Raw genomic sequence first — 6,993 nt, 5'->3', positions numbered from 1 at the left:
TTTTTTTCGGCAAAAAACCGCCTTGCTATACATGGTCGTTTTTTTCGGCGAAAAACGCCTGACTCTACATGGTCGTTTTTTTCGGCTAAAAACGCCTTACTATCCATAGTTTTTTTCGGCTAAAAACACCTTACTATACATGGTCTTTTTTTTCGGTTAAAAACGCCTTCCTATACATGGTCATTTTTTTCGGCGAAAAACTCTTTTCTATACATGGTCTTTTTTTCGGCTAAAAACGCCTTACGATACATGGTCGTTGTTTTTGTTAAAAAACGCCTTACTACACATGGTCTTTTTTTCGGCTAAAAACGCCTTACTATACATGGTCGTTTTTTTCGGCTAAAAACGCCTTACTATACATAGTCGTTTTGTTTGGCTAAAAACGCCTTACTATACATGGTCTTTTTTTCGGCTAAAAACGCCTTACTATACATGGTCGTTTTTTTCGGCGAAAAACGCCTTACAATACATGGTCGTTTTTTTCGGCGAAAAACGCCTTACTATACATGGTCTTTTTTTTCGGTTAAAAACTCCTAACTATACATGGTCTTTTTTTCGGCTAGAAACGCCTTACTATACATGGTCGTTTTTTTTTCGGCGAAAAACGCCTTACTATACATGGTCGTTTTTTTCGGCGAAAAACGCCTTACTATACATGGTCGTTTTTTTCGGCTAAAAACGCCTTACTATACATGGTCTTTTTCTTCGGTTAAAAACGCCTTCCTATATATGGTCTTTTTTTTTCGGTTAAAAACGCCTCACTATACATGGTCTTTTTTTCGGCTAAAAACGCCATCCTGTACATGGTCGTTTTTTTTCCGCTAAAACCGCCTCAACTATACATGGTCGTTTTTTTCGGCTAAAAACGCCATCCTGTACATGGTCGTTTTTTTTCCGCTAAAAACGCCTCAACTATACATGGTCGTTTTTTTCGGCTAAAAACGCCTTACGATACATAGTCGTTTTTTTAGATTAAAAACGCCTTCCTATACATGGTCTTTTTTCGGCTAAAAACGCCTTACTATACATGGTCGTTTTTGTTTAAAAACGCCTTAATATACGTGGTCGATTTTTTCGGTTAAAAATGCCTTCCTATACGTGGTCTTTTTTTCGGCTAAAAACACCTTACTATGGTCGTTTATTTTCGGCCAAAAACGCCTGACTGTACATGGTCATTTTTTGGCTGTAAAAACGCCTGACAAATGCATGGCTGTTTTTTTTGTTGTGAAAAACGCCTTCCAATGCTTAAAAAAAAACTTTCCAAAAAAAAAGTCTTACTCTACATGCGCTCATATTTCAAAATAAAGAGTCTTATGTAGGGACAATGTTGAGTGCTCATGATCTGTCTGTTCGTCGAATGGTTAGTGCGGCTGCGTCACAGTGCAGAGGTACATGGTATGATTCCGGCTCCGACCGACCTGTGTGTTCTCAAAAATGTGCGTGGCCCTCCATTTTCTGATCCTTCTCCGCATTCACACTCACCCCTATGGACAATCTGAAATTCTCATTACCTCCCTAGTAGTCGAATGGTAACTTCGTTGCCGTTGTGCTGTGGAGGTGTAGGGTTCAATTCCGACTCCGGCCTTCCTGCGTGTTCTCAAAATGTGAATGGCGATGCATTTTTTGCTCCTCCGTACAACTCTTCACGCTCACACCGACTGACAATGTCAAGTGTTCGTCACCTGCCCGGTTGTCAAATGGTTAGTGCGTCTGCGTTGTTCTGCAGAGGTGCAGAGTTCGATACCGGCTCTGGCCTACCTGTGTGTTCTCAAAAATGTCTGTGGCCATGCATTTTTTGATCCGCTTCTCCGCACAATTATTCACACCATGGGACAATTCACATCACGCCTTACGATACATGGTCATTTTTTTGGGCTAAAAACGCCTTACTATACACGGTCTTTTTTGCGGTTAAAAACGCCTACTATACATGGCCGTTTTTTTTCAGTTCAAAACGCCTTACTATACATGGTCTTTTTTTCGGCTAAAAACGCCTGACTATACACGGTCTTTTTTGCGGTTAAAAACGCCTACTATACATGGCCGTTTTTTTTCAGTTCAAAACGCCTTACTATACATGGTCTTTTTTTCGGCTAAAAACGCCTGACTATACACGGTCTTTTTTGCGGTTAAAAACGCCTACTATACATGGCCGTTTTTTTTCAGTTCAAAACGCCTTACTATACATGGTCTTTTTTTCGGCTAAAAACGCCTGACTATACACGGTCTTTTTTGCGGTTAAAAACGCCTACTATACATGGCCGTTTTTTTTCAGTTCAAAACGCCTTACTATACATGGTCTTTTTTTCGGCTAAAAACGCCTGACTATACACGGTCTTTTTTGCGGTTAAAAACGCCTACTATACATGGCCGTTTTTTTTCAGTTCAAAACGCCTTACTATACATGGTCTTTTTTTCGGCTAAAAACGCCTGACTATACACGGTCTTTTTTGCGGTTAAAAACGCCTTACTGTACATGGTTGTTTTTTTTGGTTAAAAACGCCTTACTATACACGGTCTTTTTTGCGGTTAAAAACGCCTACTATACATGGCCGTTTTTTTTTCGGTTCAAAACGCTCTGCTATACATGGTCTTTTTTTCGGCTAAAAACGCCTTACTATACATGGTCGTTTTTTTTTCGGTTCAAAACGCCCTGCTATATGTGGTCTTTTTTTCGGTTAAAAACGCCTTACTTTACATGGTCTTTTTTTCGGTTAAAAACGCCCTGCTATACATGGTCTTTTTTTCGGTAAAAAACGCCTTACTATACATGATCGTTTTTTTCGGTTAAAAACGGCTTACTATACATGATCGTTTTTTTCGGCTAAAAACGCCTTGCTATACATGGCCGTTTTTTTTCGGTTCAAAACGCCTTACTTTACATGGTCTTTTTTTCGGTTAAAAACGCCCTGCTATACATGGTCTTTTTTTCGGTAAAAAACGCCTTACTATACATGATCGTTTTTTTCGGCTAAAAACGCCTTGCTATACATGGCCGTTTTTTTTCGGTTCAAAACGCCTTACTATACATGGTCGGTTTTTTTCGGTTAAAAACGCCTTACTGTACATGGTTGTTTTTTTTGGTTAAAAACGCCTTACTATACACGGTCTTTTAAAAACGCCTTCCTATACATGGTCGTTTTTTTCCGTTAAAAACGCCTTAATATACGTGGTCGTTTTTTTTTGGCGAAAAACGCCTTACGATATACATGGTTGTTTCCTGGGAAAAAAAAAAAAAAACACCTTCCTAAACCAGGTCTTCACATGATGATTTTTTAATTTTTTTTTTTTTTTCTTTTATATAACCCAATCCTTGTGTTTGGACAGCAGTGTGTTAGCTTTTCATGTACGCTCTTTTGTCCTGAAGAATAAGGGGAAAAAAGTACCGGCAAACTATACGTTTTGAAAGTTAGGGGGTGAGGGGGATTGAACATGTAAATGTTGTTCAGACAGATAGGGTTAGGAAAGATTGTATTCCCTATTCAATCTTTGGCCAAAGGTGTTAGATTGTAATGTGTGTTGACGCACGCACGCACGCGCGCACACACACACACACACACACACACACACACAGGCTGTTGCCCTGGTTCTGGCTGTTTTCCAGGAAGTTTGCGGTGTGCTTTCCTGTGGAGAAATAAAGGGCTACCACATGAGGTGTTCCTCTCCGTAAAACAATGTTGGAGTCCGGAGCTGACTATACCTCAACGCTTGCACTTGTCATTCCTTGACAAACTTAGCACTCATTGGACACAACATTAGGTACACAATGCCCATTGTATCGCCATCCAGCTCCCTTGAGATTTGTGTCACAATATGTTAGCGGTGGTCGTACTTTCGGCAGCGCGCAAGTAGTCAATAATGATGCGAGATTTGTCCACAGTCAATTGCAAAGTCTGAACTGTGTTCTGGAACTGCTTGCTGCTGAGAATCCAAACAATCAAGGGTGTGCTATGAACACATTTATTGTTCTTGTACTTCACCGCGCGTTATTATTATGTGATCCTTCTGGATCATTTCAACCCGCAGCCATTTGCATCCCACCTTTTTCCAGCAACTTTCAGGCGCGTTGCCACTGTTCCAGATGTGCCGTGCAGCTGTTCAGCATCCTCTTTGGGGAATGTTTTTTTTTTTTTTTTTTTTGCTGCTGCTTCTCGCAGGAACATGATGACACAGGAGCAGCGTTGAAACGCACTCCGATTGATGTTGACGAAGCTTGGATGAACTCATTAAATCTGCATGGTTCAGAAGTTTAGGACAAACTAAGATTCGGTTAACCCTTTCATGGACAGCGGTTACCACAGTGGACAGCTTATCATGTTAGCAAGTTACAGGGTGCATGAAAGGGTTAATAATCGCTGATTAAAATGCCTCATTTTGTGCTGGATTTGTGTCATCACGCAATCTAATCCATCATTTGAGGGTGTTGTAACTCGGCGAGCAGTTTCTTGTTCTCGGGAAGGCTAGTGTGCGAAAAGAAAAGCGAGCCTCCATGAAGACCAAGTAAAAGCAGCATTTGTATTTACACTTGTGAGAACATCATAAGCAGATCAAGCAGTAAAACATACGAAGTACAATTGAGACAATGAGAACTACAGTGGGTGGGTGAACTGTCTTTTATCATTTTTGCAGATAATACGCACACGCTGCGAAGTTTCATCACCGACACTGGAAATATTATCAAGTTTTATGGCAGCAGTAAAATGATTTGCTGATTTATATGGAACAGACGACTTCTTCCTACAGAGATGGTGGTTTTCCTCTGATTGTGGCATCTTGCCAAATGAGGGTTTCATTAATTTAATACATTTCATCGGGCTGTTGCTATTTCATATTTTTTACAAGTGATTATTCCATCAAATACAGAGTAGTGCAGATAAAACGCTATTTAGCATTAAAATGCATTACAAAATATTTTTTTCCTCATTGATATTTATTAACCAATTATTGTTGTTTATTTGGTATTGCTTAGTGTTTAAAAAAAACCCCATTAATATCACGTGAGAGGAACTGAGGTACTCAGCAAATTTTTTTGGAAACTGATTCACTACAAAAATTGTGGGTACTTTCAAACAGGTCCAAGAGCAGAAGCCTTTTTAGTACCAGGAACTCCAAGTACCAAGAAGCCCAAATCCTGGAACGTGCCCGTGAGTGTGTCTGAAATGAATAGTCAGCACTCTTCATGGCTGGGTTTTCTTACTCGCCTTAGTCAATCTTGATTGAATCAGTGCTGTTGACTTGAAAGTCTTTCATCATTTCCTGGACCAGTGAGCTACTCCGCTCACATGGACACCGTATGCTTCTTTCTCTGTCAAAGTGTGTCAGTGAAATGCAGACTTGAAGGATGACATTGTAAAATATAGTGAGAAAATTGGTTTTAGATCCGACAGCACTTTTAATATCACCCAAAAGAGTAGGCTTTTATCAGGGGGAAGTCATATCTTTCTCTAATAAAGTTGGAGAAAGAAAAGAGATTACAAAGAAAATGTAGTTTACATGAGCAAATTTAATAAAAAAAAAAAAATAGGAATGGGGGGAATAAACTTTCAAATTGTGCCAATAAAGATTGTAATATGAGAAAGAAAAGTGTGATTTTACAAAATAAAGATGCCTTGAAAAAAGTCAATTTGATATAAATGAAGTTGTCACGTTGGATTTTTTTTTTTTACTACAAATATTAATGTCCCAGTGAAAAACAGAATTTTACAAGAACAAAATCATGTGACAGCAACCTAAACAACAGCCCCAAAAAAAGGCCCAATTCCCTGAAGAATAAAATCCTAATATTAAAAGAATGACGTTACATTTGGAAAGGTGCTAATATAACAGGCATGCGTCAAGTGTTCGCCAGAGTTGACATGAGGACAGTTGAGGACCTCGCCATGAAGTTACACTATCGTAAAAGTTTGATCACCGCGAAAACAGTCCACGTTTTCATCAACAACCTCATGCGATTGTGGGGGGAAAAAAAGCCAGCGTTTCATATTGAGTGACGTGAGCTGATGTATATTCAGTCTGGCCTAGCTTAAGCCAGAGACGCCATCTGTCACGTCCGCGAGTTGGCGAGTGGAATGGACGTAACGGGGAAAAGAAGACTGAGGGAACACTTGGCCCAAGTATCGGACCACCTACCGCACAGGCGTCTCCGAGAGCCTCGAGAAGCGTCGCGGCTTCCACCGCTCTTCTCGGAAGGAAGACCTTCCCGGTTGGCGTGGCACGTTTGATGGGAAATCGTCCACACACAACTCATCCGAGCGTTCCTTCATTCCACCACGCCACTGCTCTTCATCTTGGGGCAGCTCAAAACAACGAGTTATGATTTATTCATTCATTAGAATACACACATGCACACACAAACACGCGCACAGCAAAATAGTTCGAATAGAAAAAAGCATTTACGTTAACAAAATAAAGAAAATGCGAAACTAATTAAAAATACATTTTATGTTTGTAGTAGTAGTTAACATGTACTATAGCTACAGCAAAAATGTTTTTCACCTTTGTCAATTAATTTCAGATATGAGCTTTTGGGGTTTATGTTCAATGAATTTATTTCAGAATGAGATGGATTTTTGTATTTTGTACTTTATCACCCAATACTTAGTGACCTATTTTTTTTCTTGCAAAAAAACTAACACATCTGCACTAAAAACGAGTTAAAAGTAAATGTATTTCATAAGAAAAGCAACAATCCAAAACGATTACAAATGTCACACACACACACACACACACACACACACACACACACACACACACACACACACACACACACACACACACACACACAGGTGGGATGAAACTACAAATCATCACTTGACCACTTTTGGCGCTTTTCCCAACTTGATCCAAAGTGAACAATGTGCTGCGTCACACAGGAAACATCTTGGGTCTTTCGTGTTCCCCCACGTTACAAATGAAGCCACATTCGTCCGAGCGAACTTGAGCTGGAAACTTGGCATGTGGAAAGCAAATAGAGATGAAAATAGAATCAATTCC

The sequence above is a fragment of the Hippocampus comes genome, unplaced genomic scaffold, assembly GCF_001891065.2.
Source record: "Hippocampus comes isolate QL1 unplaced genomic scaffold, H_comes_QL1_v1.1 scaffold132, whole genome shotgun sequence".
Taxonomy (NCBI): Eukaryota; Metazoa; Chordata; class Actinopteri; order Syngnathiformes; family Syngnathidae; genus Hippocampus; species Hippocampus comes.
This window is presented reverse-complemented; position numbering follows the sequence as displayed.